Source organism: Phalangium opilio, unplaced genomic scaffold (genome assembly GCF_054372755.1).
Source record: "Phalangium opilio isolate 3A_F unplaced genomic scaffold, DU_Popi_V2 ptg000070l_1, whole genome shotgun sequence".
NCBI lineage: Eukaryota > Metazoa > Arthropoda > Arachnida > Opiliones > Phalangiidae > Phalangium > Phalangium opilio.
The window spans coordinates 710,334-725,318 of record NW_028324182.1 but is presented as its reverse complement, the minus strand read 5'-3'; the positions used below and the strand labels follow the sequence as shown (position 1 = coordinate 725,318).

Sequence of the window (14,985 nt, the reverse complement as noted above, 5' to 3'; positions counted from 1 at the left end):
GGTTAATTTGTCTCACTTAATTTAAATTCGAATTATTAACTAGCACTCTCGGCAACGGCCATATCACGCTGAAAACACCGGTTCACGTCCGATCGCCGAAGTTAAGCAGCGTCGAGCGCAGTCAGTACTTGGGAATACTGCGTGCCGTTTTCTTTTTCTCTTTTGTTTCCTCTTATAAATTCCACCCGATATGAAAAAAGCAAACATATCTTCTTTTTGTTATTGTTTTATAAAGATGAAAGTTATTTAAATTAAAATTATTAACTAGCACTCTCGGCAACGGCCATATCACGCTGAAAACACCGGTTCTCGTCCGATAACCGAAGTTAAGCAGCGTCGAGCGCAGTCACTACTTGGGAGGGAGACCACTTAGGAACACTGCGTGCCGTTAGCTTTTTCACTTTTTTTCCTCTTTTAAATTCCACCCGATATGAAAAAAGCAAACATATCCTCTTTTTGTTATGGTTTTATAAAGATGAAGGTTAATTTGTCTCACTTAATTTAAATTCGAATTATTAACTAGCACTCTCGGCAACGGCCATATCAAGCCGAAAACACCGGTTCACGTCCGATCACCGAAGTTAAGCAGCGTCGAGCGCATACAGTACTTGGGAATACTGCGTGCCGTTTGGTTTTTCACTTTTGTTTCCTCTTATAAATTCCACCAGATATGAAGAAAGCAAACATATCTTCTTTTTTGTTATTGTTTTATAAAGATGAAAGTTAATTAAATTAAAATTATTAACTAGCACTCTCGGCAACGGCCATATCACGCTGAATACACCGGTTCTCGTCCGATCACCGAAGTTAAGCAGCGTCGAGCGCAGTCAGTACTTGGGAGGGAGACCACTTAGGAACACTGCGTGCCGTTGGCTTTTTCACTTTTTTTTCCTCTTTTAAATTTTAATAGATATGAAAAAAAGCAAACATGTTTTTTTTGTTATTGTTTAAAAATGATGAAGGTTAATTTGTCTCACTTAATTTAAATTCGAATTATTACCTAGCACTCTTGGCAACGGCCATATCACGCTGAATACACCGGTTCTCGTCCGATAACCGAAGTTTAGCAGCGTCGAGCGCATACAGTACTTGGGAATACTGCTTCCCGTAGCTTTTTCACTTTTGTTTCCTCTTTCAAATTCCACCAAATATGAAAAAAGGAAACATATCTTCTTTTTGTTATTATTTTATAAAGATGAAAGTTAATTTAATTCAAATTATTAACTAGCACTCTCGGCAATGGCCATAACACGCTGAACACACTGGTTCTCGTCCGATAACCGAAGTTAAGAAGCGTTGAGCGCAGTCAGTACTTGGGAGGGAGACCACTTAGGAACACTGCGTGCCGTTGGCTTTTTCACTTTTTTTTCCTCTTTTAAATTTTAATAGATATGAAAAAAGCAAACATGTTTTCTTTTTGTTATTGTTTTAAAATGATGAAGGTTAATTTGTCTCACTTAATTTAAATTCGAATTATTAACTAGCACTCTCGGCAACGGCCATATCACGCTGAAAACACCGGTTCACGTCCGATCAACGAAGTTAAGCAGCGTCGAGCGCATACAGTACTTGGGTATACTGCGTGCCGTTGGCTTTTTCACTTTTGTTTCCTCTTTTAAATTGCAAAAGATATGAAAAAAGCAAACGTATCTTCTTTTTGTTATTGTTTTATAAAGATGAAGGTTAATTAAATCAAATTATTAACTAGCACTCTCGGCAACGGCCATATCACGCTGAATACACCGGTTCTCGTCCGATAACCGAAGTTAAGCAGCGTCAAGCGCAGTCAGTACTTGGGAGGGCGACCACTTAGGAACACTGCGTGCCGTTACCTTTTTCACTTTTTTTTCCTCTTTTAAATTCCAATAGATATAAAAAAAGCAAACATATTTTCTTTTTGTTATTGTTTTAAAAAGATGAAGGTTAATTTGTCTCACTTAATTTAAATTCGAATTATTATCTAGCACTCTCGGCAACGGCCATATCACGCTGAGAACACCGGTTCTCGTCCGACCGCCGACGTTAGCAGCGTCGAGCGCTGTCAGTACTTGGGAATACTGCGTGCAACGGCCATATCACGCTGAAAACACCGGTTATCGTCCGATCACCGAAGTTAAGCAGCGTCGAGCGCATACAGTACTTGGGAATACTGCGTGCCGTTGGCTTTTTCACTTTTGTTTCCTCTTTTAAATTCCACCAGATATGAAAAAAGCAAACATATCTTCTTTTTGTTATTGTTTTATAAAGATGAAAGTTAATTAAATTCAAATTAATAACTAGCATTTTCGGCAACGGCCATATCACGCTGAATACACCGGTTCTCGTCCGATAACCGAAGTTAAGCAGCGTCGAGCGCAGTCACTACTTGGGAGCGAGACCACTTAAGAACACTGCGTGCCGTTGGCTTTTTCACTTTTTTTTCCTCTTTTAAATTTTAATAGATATGAAAAAGCAAACACGTTTTCTTTTTGTTATTGTTTTAAAATGATGAAGGTTAATTTGTCTCACTTAATTTAAATTCGAATTATTAACTAGCACTCTCGGCAACGGCCATATCACGCTGAAAACACCGGTTCACGTCCGATCGCCGAAGTTAAGCAGCGTCGAGCGCAGTCAGTACTTGGGAATACTGCGTGCCGTTGGCTTTTTCACTTTTGTTTCCTCTTTTAAATTCCACCCGATATGAGAAAGCAAACATATCTTCTTTTTTTATTGTTTTATAAAGATGAAAGTTAATTAAATTAAAATTATTAACTAGCACTCTCGGCAACGGCCATAACACGCTGAATACACCGGTTCTCGTCCGATAACCGAAGTTAAGCAGCGTCGAGCACAGTCAGTACTTGGGAGGGCGACCACTTAGGAACACTGCGTGCCGTTAGCGTTTTCACTTTTTTTTTCCTCTTTTAAATTCCACCCGATATGAAAAAAGCAAACATATCTTCTTTTTGTTATTGTTTTATAAAGATGAAGGTTAATTTGTCTCACTTAATTTAAATTCGAATTATTAACTAGCACTCTAGGCAACGGTCATATCACGCTGAAAACACCGGTTCTCGTCCGATCACCGAAGTTAAGCAGCGTCGAGCGCATACAGTACTTGGGAATACTGCGTGCCGTTGGTTTTTCCCTTTTGTTTCCTCTTTTACATTCCACCCGATATGAAAAAAGCAAACATATCTTCTTTTTGTTATTGTTTTATAATGATGAAAGTTAATTAAATTCAAATTATTAACTAGCACTCTCGGCAACGGCCATATCACGCTGAATACACCGGTTCTCGTACGATAACCGAAGTTAAGCAGCGTCGAGCGCAGTCATTACTTGGGAGGGAGACCACTTAGGAACACTGCGTGCCGCTAGCTTTTTCACTTTTTTTTCCTCTTTTAAATTTTAATAGATATGAAAAAAGCAAACATGTTTTCTTTTTGTTATTGTTTTAAAATGATGAAGGTTAATTTGTCTCACTTAATTTAAATTCGAATTATTAACTAGCACTCTCGGCAACGGCCATATCACGCTGAAAACACCGGTTCACGTCCGATCGCCGAAGTTAAGCAGCGTCGAGCGCAGTCAGTACTTGGGAATACTGCGTGCCGTTTTCTTTTTCACTTTTGTTTCCTCTTTTAAATTCCACCCGATATGAAAAAAGCAAACATATCTTCTTTTTGTTATTGTTTTATAAAGATGAAAGTTAATTAAATTAAAATTATTAACTAGCACTCTCGGCAACGGCCATATCACGCTGAAAACACCGGTTCTCGTCCGATAACCGAAGTTAAGCAGCGTCGAGCGCAGTCACTACTTGGGAGGGAGACCACTTAGGAACACTGCGTGCCGTTGGCTTTTTCACTTTTTTTCCTCTTTTAAATTCCACCCGATATGAAAAAAGCAAACATATCCTCTTTTTGTTATGGTTTTATAAAGATGAAGGTTAATTTGTCTCACTTAATTTAAATTCGAATTATTAACTAGCACTCTCGGCAACGGCCATATCACGCCGAAAACACCGGTTCACGTCCGATCACCGAAGTTAAGCAGCGTCGAGCGCATACAGTACTTGGGAATACTGCGTGCCGTTTGGTTTTTCACTTTTGTTTCCTCTTATAAATTCCACCAGATATGAAGAAAGCAAACATATCTTCTTTTTTGATATTGTTTTATAAAGATGAAAGTTAATTAAATTCAAATTATTAACTAGCACTCTCGGCAACGGCCATATCACGCTGAATACTCCGGTTCTCGTCCGATAACCGAAGTTAAGCAGCGTCGAGCGCAGTCACTACTTGGGAGCGAGACCACTTAAGAACACTGCGTGCCGTTGGCTTTTTCACTTTTTTTTCCTCTTTTAAATTTTAATAGATATGAAAAAAGCAAACATGTTTTCTTTTTGTTATTGTTTTAAAATGATGAAGGTTAATTTGTCTCACTTAATTTAAATTCGAATTATTAACTAGCACTCTCGGCAACGGCCATATCACGCTGAAAACACCGGTTCTCGTCCGATCACCGAAGTTAAGCAGCGTCGAGCGCATACAGTACTTGGGTATACTGCATGCCGTTGGCTTTTTCACTTTTGTTTCCTCTTTTAAATTCCACCCGATTTGAAAAAAGCACACATATCTTCATTTTGTTATTGTTTTATATAGATGAAAGTTAATTAAATTCAAATTATTTACTAGCACTCTCGGCAACGGCCATATCACGCTGAATACACCGGTTCTCGTCCGATAACCGAAGTTAAGCTGCGTCGAGCGCAGTCAGTACTTGGGAGGGAGACCACTTAGGAACACTGCGTGCCGTTGGCTTTTTCGCTTTTTTTCCTCTTTTAAATTCCAATAGATTTGAAAAAAGCAAACTTATTTTCTTTTTGTTATTGTTTTAAATAGATGATGGTTAATTTGAATCACTTAATTTAAATTCGAATTATTACCTAGCACTCTCGGCAACGGCCATATCACGCTGAATACACCGGTTCTCGTCCGATAACCGAAGTTTAGCAGCGTCGAGCGCATACAGTACTTGGGAATACTGCGTGCCGTTGGCTTTTTCACTTTTGTTTCCTCTTTCAAATTCCACCAAATATGAAAAAAGCAAACATATCTTCTTTTTGTTATTGTTTTATAAAGATGAAAGTTAATTAAATTAAAATTATTAACTAGCACTCTCGGCAACGGCCATATCACGCTGAATACACCGGTTCTCGTCCGATCACCGAAGTTAAGCAGCGTCGAGCGCAGTCAGTACTTGGGAGGGAGACCACTTAGGAACACTGCGTGCCGTTGGCTTTTTCACTTTTTTTTCCTCTTTTAAATTTTAATAGATATGAAAAAAAGCAAACATGTTTTTTTTGTTATTGTTTAAAAATGATGAAGGTTAATTTGTCTCACTTAATTTAAATTCGAATTATTACCTAGCACTCTTGGCAACGGCCATATCACGCTGAATACACCGGTTCTCGTCCGATAACCGAAGTTTAGCAGCGTCGAGCGCATACAGTACTTGGGAATACTGCTTCCCGTAGCTTTTTCACTTTTGTTTCCTCTTTCAAATTCCACCAAATATGAAAAAAGGAAACATATCTTCTTTTTGTTATTATTTTATAAAGATGAAAGTTAATTTAATTCAAATTATTAACTAGCACTCTCGGCAACGGCCATAACACGCTGAACACACTGGTTCTCGTCCGATAACCGAAGTTAAGAAGTGTTGAGCGCAGTCAGTACTTGGGAGGGAGACCACTTAGGAACACTGCGTGCCGTTGGCTTTTTCACTTTTTTTTCCTCTTTTAAATTTTAATAGATATGAAAAAAGCAAACATGTTTTCTTTTTGTTATTGTTTTAAAATGATGAAGGTTAATTTGTCTCACTTATATTAAATTCGAATTATTAACTAGCACTCTCGGCAACGGCCATATCACGCTGAAAACACCGGTTCACGTCCGATCAACGAAGTTAAGCAGCGTCGAGCGCATACAGTACTTGGGTATACTGCGTGCCGTTGGCTTTTTCACTTTTGTTTCCTCTTTTAAATTGCAAAAGATATGAAAAAAGCAAACGTATCTTCTTTTTGTTATTGTTTTATAAAGATGAAGGTTAATTAAATCAAATTATTAACTAGCACTCTCGGCAACGGCCATATCACGCTGAATACACCGGTTCTCGTCCGATAACCGAAGTTAAGCAGCGTCAAGCGCAGTCAGTACTTGGGAGGGCGACCACTTAGGAACACTGCGTGCCGTTACCTTTTTCACTTTTTTTTCCTCTTTTAAATTCCAATAGATATAAAAAAAGCAAACATATTTTCTTTTTGTTATTGTTTTAAAAAGATGAAGGTTAATTTGTCTCACTTAATTTAAATTCGAATTATTATCTAGCACTCTCGGCAACGGCCATATCACGCTGAGAACACCGGTTCTCGTCCGACCGCCGACGTTAGCAGCGTCGAGCGCTGTCAGTACTTGGGAATACTGCGTGCAACGGCCATATCACGCTGAAAACACCGGTTATCGTCCGATCACCGAAGTTAAGCAGCGTCGAGCGCATACAGTACTTGGGAATACTGCGTGCCGTTGGCTTTTTCACTTTTGTTTCCTCTTTTAAATTCCACCAGATATGAAAAAAGCAAACATATCTTCTTTTTGTTATTGTTTTATAAAGAAGAAAGTTAATTAAATTCAAATTAATAACTAGCATTTTCGGCAACGGCCATATCACGCTGAATACACCGGTTCTCGTCCGATAACCGAAGTTAAGCAGCGTCGAGCGCAGTCACTACTTGGGAGCGAGATCACTTAAGAACACTGCGTGCCGTTGGCTTTTTCACTTTTTTTTCCTCTTTTAAATTTTAATAGATATGAAAAAGCAAACACGTTTTCTTTTTGTTATTGTTTTAAAATGATGAAGGTTAATTTGTCTCACTTAATTTAAATTCGAATTATTAACTAGCACTCTCGGCAACGGCCATATCACGCTGATAACACCGGTTCACGTCCGATCACCGAAGTAAAGCAGCGTCGAGCGCAGTCAGTACTTGGGAATACTGCGTGCCGTTTTCTTTTTCACTTTTGTTTCCTCTTTTAAATTCCACCCGATATGAAAAAAGCAAACATATCTTCTTTTTGTTATTGTTTTATAAAGATGAAAGTTAATTAAATTAAAATTATTAACTAGCACTCTCGGCAACGGCCATATCACGCTGAAAACACCGGTTCTCGTCCGATAACCGAAGTTAAGCAGCGTCGAGCGCAGTCACTACTTGGGAGGGAGACCACTTAGGAACACTGCGTGCCGTTGGCTTTTTCACTTTTTTTCCTCTTTTAAATTCCACCCGATATGAAAAAAGCAAACATATCCTCTTTTTGTTATGGTTTTATAAAGATGAAGGTTAATTTGTCTCACTTAATTTAAATTCGAATTATTAACTAGCACTCTCGGCAACGGCCATATCACGCTGAAAACACCGGTTCTCGTCCGATCACCGAAGTTAAGCAGCGTCGAGCGCATACAGTACTTGGGTATACTGCATGCCGTTGGCTTTTTCACTTTTGTTTCCTCTTTTAAATTACAATAGATATGAAAAAAGCAAACGTATCTTCTTTTTGTAATTGTTTTATAAAAATGAAGGTTAATTAAATTCAAATTATTAACTAGCACTCTCGGCAACGGCCATATCACGCTGAATACACTGGTTCTCGTCCGATAACCGAAGTTAAGCAGCGTCGAGCACAGTCAGTACTTGGGAGGGCGACCACTTAGGAACACTGCGTGCCGTTAGCGTTTTCACTTTTTTTTCCTCTTTTAAATTCCACCCGATATGAAAAAAGCAAACATATCTTTTTGTTATTGTTTTATAAAGATGAAGGTTAATTTGTCTCACTTAATTTAAATTCGAATTATTAACTAGCACTCTCGGCAACGGCCATATCACGCTGAAAACACCGGTTCTCGTCCGATCACCGAAGTTAAGCAGCGTCGAGCGCATACAGTACTTGGGAATACTGCGTGCCGTTGGCTTTTTCACTTTTGTTTCCTCTTTTAAGTTCCACCAGATATGAAAAAAGCAAACATATCTTCTTTTTGTTATTGTTTTATAAAGATGATAGTTAATTTAATTCAAATTATTAACCAGCACTCTCGGCAACGGCCATAACACGCTGAATACACCGGTTCTCGTCCGATAACCGAAGTTAAGAAGCGTCGAGCGCAGTCAGTACTTGGGAGGGAGACCACTTAGGAACACTGCGTGCCGTTGGCTTTTTCACTTTTTTTCCTCTTTTAAATTTTAATAGATATGAAAAAAGCAAACACGTTTTCTTTTTGTTATTGTTTTAAAATGATGAAGGTTAATTTTTCTCACTTAATTTAAATTCGAATTATTAACTAGCACTCTCGGCAACGGCCATATCACGCTGAAAACACCGGTTCACGTCCGATCACCGAAGTTAAGCAGCGTCGAGCGCATACAGTACTTGGGAATACTGCGTGCCGTTTGCTTTTTCACTTTTGTTTCCTCTTTTAAATTCCACCAGATATGAAAAAAGCAAACATATCTTCTTTTTGTTATTGTTTTATAAAGAAGAAAGTTAATTAAATTCAAATTATTAACTAGCATTCTCGGCAACGGCTATATCACGCTGAAAACACCGGTTCTCGTCCGATCACCGAAGTTAAGCAGCGTCGAGCGCAGTCAGTACTTGGGAATACTGCGTGCCGTTTTCTTTTTCACTTTTGTTTCCTCTTTTAAATTCCACCCGATATGAAAAAAGCAAACATATCTTCTTTTTGTTATTGTTTTATAAAGATGAAAGTTAATTAAATTAAAATTATTAACTAGCACTCTCGGCAACGGCCATATCACGCTGAAAACACCGGTTCTCGTCCGATAACCGAAGTTAAGCAGCGTCGAGCGCAGTCACTACTTGGGAGGGAGACCACTTAGGAACACTGCGTGCCGTTGGCTTTTTCACTTTTTTTCCTCTTTTAAATTCCACCCGATATGAAAAAAGCAAACATATCCTCTTTTTGTTATGGTTTTATAAAGATGAAGGTTAATTTGTCTCACTTAATTTAAATTCGAATTATTAACTAGCACTCTCGGCAACGGCCATATCACGCCGAAAACACCGGTTCACGTCCGATCACCGAAGTTAAGCAGCGTCGAGCGCATACAGTACTTGGGAATACTGCGTGCCGTTTGGTTTTTCACTTTTGTTTCCTCTTATAAATTCCACCAGATATGAAGAAAGCAAACATATCTTCTTTTTTGATATTGTTTTATAAAGATGAAAGTTAATTAAATTCAAATTATTAACTAGCACTCTCGGCAACGGCCATATCACGCTGAATACTTCGGTTCTCGTCCGATAACCGAAGTTAAGCAGCGTCGAGCGCAGTCACTACTTGGGAGCGAGACCACTTAAGAACACTGCGTGCCGTTGGCTTTTTCACTTTTTTTCCTCTTTTAAATTTTAATAGATATGAAAAAAGCAAACATGTTTTCTTTTTGTTATTGTTTTAAAATGATGAAGGTTAATTTGTCTCACTTAATTTAAATTCGAATTATTAACTAGCACTCTCGGCAACGGCCATATCACGCTGAAAACACCGGTTCTCGTCCGATCACCGAAGTTAAGCAGCGTCGAGCGCATACAGTACTTGGGTATACTGCATGCCGTTGGCTTTTTCACTTTTGTTTCCTCTTTTAAATTACAATAGATATGAAAAAAGCAAACGTATCTTCTTTTTGTAATTGTTTTATAAAAATGAAGGTTAATTAAATTCAAATTATTAACTAGCACTCTCGGCAACGGCCATATCACGCTGAATACACCGGTTCTCGTCCGATAACCGAAGTTAAGCAGCGTCGAGCACAGTCAGTACTTGGGAGGGCGACCACTTAGGAACACTGCGTGCCGTTAGCGTTTTCACTTTTTTTTCCTCTTTTAAATTCCACCCGATATGAAAAAAGCAAACATATCTTCTTTTTGTTATTGTTTTATAAAGATGAAGGTTAATTTGTCTCACTTAATTTAAATTCGAATTATTAACTAGCACTCTCGGCAACGGCCATATCACGCTGAAAACACCGGTTCTCGTCCGATCACCGAAGTTAAGCAGCGTCGAGCGCATACAGTACTTGGGAATACTGCGTGCCGTTGGCTTTTTCACTTTTGTTTCCTCTTTTAAGTTCCACCAGATATGAAAAAAGCAAACATATCTTCTTTTTGTTATTGTTTTATAAAGATGAAAGTTAATTTAATTCAAATTATTAACCAGCACTCTCGGCAACGGCCATAACACGCTGAATACACCGGTTCTCGTCCGATAACCGAAGTTAAGAAGCGTCGAGCGCAGTCAGTACTTGGGAGGGAGACCACTTAGGAACACTGCGTGCCGTTGGCTTTTTCACTTTTTTTTCCTCTTTTAAATTTTAATAGATATGAAAAAAGCAAACACGTTTTCTTTTTGTTATTGTTTTAAAATGATGAAGGTTAATTTTTCTCACTTAATTTAAATTCGAATTATTAACTAGCACTCTCGGCAACGGCCATATCACGCTGAAAACACCGGTTCACGTCCGATCACCGAAGTTAAGCAGCGTCGAGCGCATACAGTACTTGGGAATACTGCGTGCCGTTTGCTTTTTCACTTTTGTTTCCTCTTTTAAATTCCACCAGATATGAAAAAAGCAAACATATCTTCTTTTTGTTATTGTTTTATAAAGAAGAAAGTTAATTAAATTCAAATTATTAACTAGCATTCTCGGCAACGGCTATATCACGCTGAAAACACCGGTTCTCGTCCGATCACCGAAGTTAAGCAGCGTCGAGCGCATACAGTACTTGGGTATACTGCGTGCCGTTGGCTTTTTCACTTTTGTTTCCTCTTTTAAATTACAATAGATATGAAAAAAGCAAACGTATCTTCTTTTTGTAATTGTTTTATAAAAATGAAGGTTAATTAAATTCAAATTATTAACTAGCACTCTCGGCAACGGCCATATCACGCTGAATACACCGGTTCTCGTCCGATCACCGAAGTTAAGCAGCGTCGAGCGCATACAGTACTTGGGTATACTGCATGCCGTTGGCTTTTTCACTTTTGTTTCCTCTTTTAAATTACAATAGATATGAAAAAAGCAAACGTATCTTCTTTTTGTAATTGTTTTATAAAAATGAAGGTTAATTAAATTCAAATTATTAACTAGCACTCTCGGCAACGGCCATATCACGCTGAATACACTGGTTCTCGTCCGATAACCGAAGTTAAGCAGCGTCGAGCACAGTCAGTACTTGGGAGGGCGACCACTTAGGAACACTGCGTGCCGTTAGCGTTTTCACTTTTTTTTCCTCTTTTAAATTCCACCCGATATGAAAAAAGCAAACATATCTTTTTGTTATTGTTTTATAAAGATGAAGGTTAATTTGTCTCACTTAATTTAAATTCGAATTATTAACTAGCACTCTCGGCAACGGCCATATCACGCTGAAAACACCGGTTCTCGTCCGATCACCGAAGTTAAGCAGCGTCGAGCGCATACAGTACTTGGGAATACTGCGTGCCGTTGCTTTTTCACTTTTGTTTCCTCTTTTAAGTTCCACCAGATATGAAAAAAGCAAACATATCTTCTTTTTGTTATTGTTTTATAAAGATGATAGTTAATTTAATTCAAATTATTAACCAGCACTCTCGGCAACGGCCATAACACGCTGAATACACCGGTTCTCGTCCGATAACCGAAGTTAAGAAGCGTCGAGCGCAGTCAGTACTTGGGAGGGAGACCACTTAGGAACACTGCGTGCCGTTGGCTTTTTCACTTTTTTTCCTCTTTTAAATTTTAATAGATATGAAAAAAGCAAACACGTTTTCTTTTTGTTATTGTTTTAAAATGATGAAGGTTAATTTTTCTCACTTAATTTAAATTCGAATTATTAACTAGCACTCTCGGCAACGGCCATATCACGCTGAAAACACCGGTTCACGTCCGATCACCGAAGTTAAGCAGCGTCGAGCGCATACAGTACTTGGGAATACTGCGTGCCGTTTGCTTTTTCACTTTTGTTTCCTCTTTTAAATTCCACCAGATATGAAAAAAGCAAACATATCTTCTTTTTGTTATTGTTTTATAAAGAAGAAAGTTAATTAAATTCAAATTATTAACTAGCATTCTCGGCAACGGCTATATCACGCTGAAAACACCGGTTCTCGTCCGATCACCGAAGTTAAGCAGCGTCGAGCGCAGTCAGTACTTGGGAATACTGCGTGCCGTTTTCTTTTTCACTTTTGTTTCCTCTTTTAAATTCCACCCGATATGAAAAAAGCAAACATATCTTCTTTTTGTTATTGTTTTATAAAGATGAAAGTTAATTAAATTAAAATTATTAACTAGCACTCTCGGCAACGGCCATATCACGCTGAAAACACCGGTTCTCGTCCGATAACCGAAGTTAAGCAGCGTCGAGCGCAGTCACTACTTGGGAGGGAGACCACTTAGGAACACTGCGTGCCGTTGGCTTTTTCACTTTTTTTCCTCTTTTAAATTCCACCCGATATGAAAAAAGCAAACATATCCTCTTTTTGTTATGGTTTTATAAAGATGAAGGTTAATTTGTCTCACTTAATTTAAATTCGAATTATTAACTAGCACTCTCGGCAACGGCCATATCACGCCGAAAACACCGGTTCACGTCCGATCACCGAAGTTAAGCAGCGTCGAGCGCATACAGTACTTGGGAATACTGCGTGCCGTTTGGTTTTTCACTTTTGTTTCCTCTTATAAATTCCACCAGATATGAAGAAAGCAAACATATCTTCTTTTTTGATATTGTTTTATAAAGATGAAAGTTAATTAAATTCAAATTATTAACTAGCACTCTCGGCAACGGCCATATCACGCTGAATACTTCGGTTCTCGTCCGATAACCGAAGTTAAGCAGCGTCGAGCGCAGTCACTACTTGGGAGCGAGACCACTTAAGAACACTGCGTGCCGTTGGCTTTTTCACTTTTTTTCCTCTTTTAAATTTTAATAGATATGAAAAAAGCAAACATGTTTTCTTTTTGTTATTGTTTTAAAATGATGAAGGTTAATTTGTCTCACTTAATTTAAATTCGAATTATTAACTAGCACTCTCGGCAACGGCCATATCACGCTGAAAACACCGGTTCTCGTCCGATCACCGAAGTTAAGCAGCGTCGAGCGCATACAGTACTTGGGTATACTGCATGCCGTTGGCTTTTTCACTTTTGTTTCCTCTTTTAAATTACAATAGATATGAAAAAAGCAAACGTATCTTCTTTTTGTAATTGTTTTATAAAAATGAAGGTTAATTAAATTCAAATTATTAACTAGCACTCTCGGCAACGGCCATATCACGCTGAATACACCGGTTCTCGTCCGATAACCGAAGTTAAGCAGCGTCGAGCACAGTCAGTACTTGGGAGGGCGACCACTTAGGAACACTGCGTGCCGTTAGCGTTTTCACTTTTTTTTCCTCTTTTAAATTCCACCCGATATGAAAAAAGCAAACATATCTTCTTTTTGTTATTGTTTTATAAAGATGAAGGTTAATTTGTCTCACTTAATTTAAATTCGAATTATTAACTAGCACTCTCGGCAACGGCCATATCACGCTGAAAACACCGGTTCTCGTCCGATCACCGAAGTTAAGCAGCGTCGAGCGCATACAGTACTTGGGAATACTGCGTGCCGTTGGCTTTTTCACTTTTGTTTCCTCTTTTAAGTTCCACCAGATATGAAAAAAGCAAACATATCTTCTTTTTGTTATTGTTTTATAAAGATGAAAGTTAATTTAATTCAAATTATTAACCAGCACTCTCGGCAACGGCCATAACACGCTGAATACACCGGTTCTCGTCCGATAACCGAAGTTAAGAAGCGTCGAGCGCAGTCAGTACTTGGGAGGGAGACCACTTAGGAACACTGCGTGCCGTTGGCTTTTTCACTTTTTTTTCCTCTTTTAAATTTTAATAGATATGAAAAAAGCAAACACGTTTTCTTTTTGTTATTGTTTTAAAATGATGAAGGTTAATTTTTCTCACTTAATTTAAATTCGAATTATTAACTAGCACTCTCGGCAACGGCCATATCACGCTGAAAACACCGGTTCACGTCCGATCACCGAAGTTAAGCAGCGTCGAGCGCATACAGTACTTGGGAATACTGCGTGCCGTTTGCTTTTTCACTTTTGTTTCCTCTTTTAAATTCCACCAGATATGAAAAAAGCAAACATATCTTCTTTTTGTTATTGTTTTATAAAGAAGAAAGTTAATTAAATTCAAATTATTAACTAGCATTCTCGGCAACGGCTATATCACGCTGAAAACACCGGTTCTCGTCCGATCACCGAAGTTAAGCAGCGTCGAGCGCATACAGTACTTGGGTATACTGCGTGCCGTTGGCTTTTTCACTTTTGTTTCCTCTTTTAAATTACAATAGATATGAAAAAAGCAAACGTATCTTCTTTTTGTAATTGTTTTATAAAAATGAAGGTTAATTAAATTCAAATTATTAACTAGCACTCTCGGCAACGGCCATATCACGCTGAATACACCGGTTCTCGTCCGATAACCGAAGTTAAGCAGCGTCGAGCACAGTCAGTACTTGGGAGGGCGACCACTTAGGAACACTGCGTCCCGTTAGCGTTTTCACTTTTTTTTTCCTCTTTTAAATTCCACCCGATATGAAAAAAGCAAACATATCTTCTTTTTGTTATTGTTTTATAAAGATGAAGGTTAATTTGTCTCACTTAATTTAAATTCGAATTATTAACTAGCACTCTCGGCAACGGCCATATCACGCTGAAAACACCGGTTCTCGTCCGATCACCGAAGTTAAGCAGCGTCGAGCGCATACAGTACTTGGGAATACTGCGTGCCGTTGGCTTTTTCACTTTTGTTTCCTCTTTTAAGTTCCACCAGATATGAAAAAAGCAAACATATCTTCTTTTTGTTATTGTTTTATA

General features: G+C 38.4%; 2 non-coding genes and 44 pseudogenes across 2 annotated transcripts; all 46 read left to right on the top strand.

The window, feature by feature from the left end:
* Positions 1 to 50: 50 nt before the first annotated feature.
* Positions 51 to 153, top strand: LOC149660829 (5S ribosomal RNA; annotated as a pseudogene).
* A 122-nt stretch (positions 154 to 275) lies between these two features.
* LOC149660828 (5S ribosomal RNA) lies at positions 276 to 394 on the top strand (annotated as a pseudogene).
* Positions 395 to 756: 362 nt separating this feature from the next.
* Positions 757 to 875, top strand: LOC149660827 (5S ribosomal RNA). Its single transcript, XR_016369478.1, has one exon. It is a non-coding gene; the product is annotated as a 5S ribosomal RNA (ribosomal RNA).
* Positions 876 to 1,235: 360 nt separating this feature from the next.
* Positions 1,236 to 1,354, top strand: LOC149660826 (5S ribosomal RNA; annotated as a pseudogene).
* Positions 1,355 to 1,715: 361 nt separating this feature from the next.
* LOC149660825 (5S ribosomal RNA) lies at positions 1,716 to 1,834 on the top strand (annotated as a pseudogene).
* Positions 1,835 to 2,287: 453 nt separating this feature from the next.
* Positions 2,288 to 2,406, top strand: LOC149660824 (5S ribosomal RNA; annotated as a pseudogene).
* A 136-nt stretch (positions 2,407 to 2,542) lies between these two features.
* On the top strand, positions 2,543 to 2,645 carry LOC149660823 (5S ribosomal RNA; annotated as a pseudogene).
* Positions 2,646 to 2,765: 120 nt separating this feature from the next.
* Positions 2,766 to 2,884, top strand: LOC149660822 (5S ribosomal RNA; annotated as a pseudogene).
* Positions 2,885 to 3,022: 138 nt separating this feature from the next.
* Positions 3,023 to 3,125, top strand: LOC149660821 (5S ribosomal RNA; annotated as a pseudogene).
* A 121-nt stretch (positions 3,126 to 3,246) lies between these two features.
* Positions 3,247 to 3,365, top strand: LOC149660820 (5S ribosomal RNA; annotated as a pseudogene).
* A 137-nt stretch (positions 3,366 to 3,502) lies between these two features.
* Positions 3,503 to 3,605, top strand: LOC149660819 (5S ribosomal RNA; annotated as a pseudogene).
* A 122-nt stretch (positions 3,606 to 3,727) lies between these two features.
* On the top strand, positions 3,728 to 3,846 carry LOC149660818 (5S ribosomal RNA; annotated as a pseudogene).
* A 362-nt stretch (positions 3,847 to 4,208) lies between these two features.
* On the top strand, positions 4,209 to 4,327 carry LOC149660817 (5S ribosomal RNA; annotated as a pseudogene).
* Positions 4,328 to 4,689: 362 nt separating this feature from the next.
* On the top strand, positions 4,690 to 4,808 carry LOC149660816 (5S ribosomal RNA; annotated as a pseudogene).
* A 361-nt stretch (positions 4,809 to 5,169) lies between these two features.
* Positions 5,170 to 5,288, top strand: LOC149660815 (5S ribosomal RNA). The gene has a single exon (XR_016369477.1). It is a non-coding gene; the product is annotated as a 5S ribosomal RNA (ribosomal RNA).
* A 360-nt stretch (positions 5,289 to 5,648) lies between these two features.
* LOC149660814 (5S ribosomal RNA) lies at positions 5,649 to 5,767 on the top strand (annotated as a pseudogene).
* A 361-nt stretch (positions 5,768 to 6,128) lies between these two features.
* LOC149660813 (5S ribosomal RNA) lies at positions 6,129 to 6,247 on the top strand (annotated as a pseudogene).
* A 453-nt stretch (positions 6,248 to 6,700) lies between these two features.
* Positions 6,701 to 6,819, top strand: LOC149660812 (5S ribosomal RNA; annotated as a pseudogene).
* Positions 6,820 to 6,955: 136 nt separating this feature from the next.
* LOC149660811 (5S ribosomal RNA) lies at positions 6,956 to 7,058 on the top strand (annotated as a pseudogene).
* A 122-nt stretch (positions 7,059 to 7,180) lies between these two features.
* Positions 7,181 to 7,299, top strand: LOC149660810 (5S ribosomal RNA; annotated as a pseudogene).
* Positions 7,300 to 7,660: 361 nt separating this feature from the next.
* On the top strand, positions 7,661 to 7,779 carry LOC149660809 (5S ribosomal RNA; annotated as a pseudogene).
* Positions 7,780 to 7,913: 134 nt separating this feature from the next.
* On the top strand, positions 7,914 to 8,016 carry LOC149660808 (5S ribosomal RNA; annotated as a pseudogene).
* Positions 8,017 to 8,138: 122 nt separating this feature from the next.
* On the top strand, positions 8,139 to 8,257 carry LOC149660807 (5S ribosomal RNA; annotated as a pseudogene).
* Positions 8,258 to 8,393: 136 nt separating this feature from the next.
* On the top strand, positions 8,394 to 8,496 carry LOC149660806 (5S ribosomal RNA; annotated as a pseudogene).
* A 122-nt stretch (positions 8,497 to 8,618) lies between these two features.
* LOC149660805 (5S ribosomal RNA) lies at positions 8,619 to 8,721 on the top strand (annotated as a pseudogene).
* A 122-nt stretch (positions 8,722 to 8,843) lies between these two features.
* On the top strand, positions 8,844 to 8,962 carry LOC149660804 (5S ribosomal RNA; annotated as a pseudogene).
* A 362-nt stretch (positions 8,963 to 9,324) lies between these two features.
* Positions 9,325 to 9,443, top strand: LOC149660803 (5S ribosomal RNA; annotated as a pseudogene).
* A 361-nt stretch (positions 9,444 to 9,804) lies between these two features.
* Positions 9,805 to 9,923, top strand: LOC149660802 (5S ribosomal RNA; annotated as a pseudogene).
* Positions 9,924 to 10,060: 137 nt separating this feature from the next.
* LOC149660801 (5S ribosomal RNA) lies at positions 10,061 to 10,163 on the top strand (annotated as a pseudogene).
* Positions 10,164 to 10,285: 122 nt separating this feature from the next.
* Positions 10,286 to 10,404, top strand: LOC149660800 (5S ribosomal RNA; annotated as a pseudogene).
* A 137-nt stretch (positions 10,405 to 10,541) lies between these two features.
* LOC149660799 (5S ribosomal RNA) lies at positions 10,542 to 10,644 on the top strand (annotated as a pseudogene).
* A 122-nt stretch (positions 10,645 to 10,766) lies between these two features.
* LOC149660798 (5S ribosomal RNA) lies at positions 10,767 to 10,869 on the top strand (annotated as a pseudogene).
* A 347-nt stretch (positions 10,870 to 11,216) lies between these two features.
* On the top strand, positions 11,217 to 11,335 carry LOC149660797 (5S ribosomal RNA; annotated as a pseudogene).
* A 134-nt stretch (positions 11,336 to 11,469) lies between these two features.
* On the top strand, positions 11,470 to 11,572 carry LOC149660796 (5S ribosomal RNA; annotated as a pseudogene).
* Positions 11,573 to 11,693: 121 nt separating this feature from the next.
* On the top strand, positions 11,694 to 11,812 carry LOC149660795 (5S ribosomal RNA; annotated as a pseudogene).
* Positions 11,813 to 11,948: 136 nt separating this feature from the next.
* Positions 11,949 to 12,051, top strand: LOC149660794 (5S ribosomal RNA; annotated as a pseudogene).
* A 122-nt stretch (positions 12,052 to 12,173) lies between these two features.
* On the top strand, positions 12,174 to 12,276 carry LOC149660793 (5S ribosomal RNA; annotated as a pseudogene).
* Positions 12,277 to 12,398: 122 nt separating this feature from the next.
* Positions 12,399 to 12,517, top strand: LOC149660792 (5S ribosomal RNA; annotated as a pseudogene).
* A 362-nt stretch (positions 12,518 to 12,879) lies between these two features.
* LOC149660791 (5S ribosomal RNA) lies at positions 12,880 to 12,998 on the top strand (annotated as a pseudogene).
* Positions 12,999 to 13,359: 361 nt separating this feature from the next.
* LOC149660790 (5S ribosomal RNA) lies at positions 13,360 to 13,478 on the top strand (annotated as a pseudogene).
* Positions 13,479 to 13,615: 137 nt separating this feature from the next.
* LOC149660789 (5S ribosomal RNA) lies at positions 13,616 to 13,718 on the top strand (annotated as a pseudogene).
* A 122-nt stretch (positions 13,719 to 13,840) lies between these two features.
* On the top strand, positions 13,841 to 13,959 carry LOC149660788 (5S ribosomal RNA; annotated as a pseudogene).
* Positions 13,960 to 14,096: 137 nt separating this feature from the next.
* LOC149660787 (5S ribosomal RNA) lies at positions 14,097 to 14,199 on the top strand (annotated as a pseudogene).
* Positions 14,200 to 14,321: 122 nt separating this feature from the next.
* On the top strand, positions 14,322 to 14,424 carry LOC149660786 (5S ribosomal RNA; annotated as a pseudogene).
* Positions 14,425 to 14,546: 122 nt separating this feature from the next.
* On the top strand, positions 14,547 to 14,665 carry LOC149660785 (5S ribosomal RNA; annotated as a pseudogene).
* A 138-nt stretch (positions 14,666 to 14,803) lies between these two features.
* On the top strand, positions 14,804 to 14,906 carry LOC149660784 (5S ribosomal RNA; annotated as a pseudogene).
* The last annotated feature ends 79 nt before the right edge of the window (positions 14,907 to 14,985 follow it).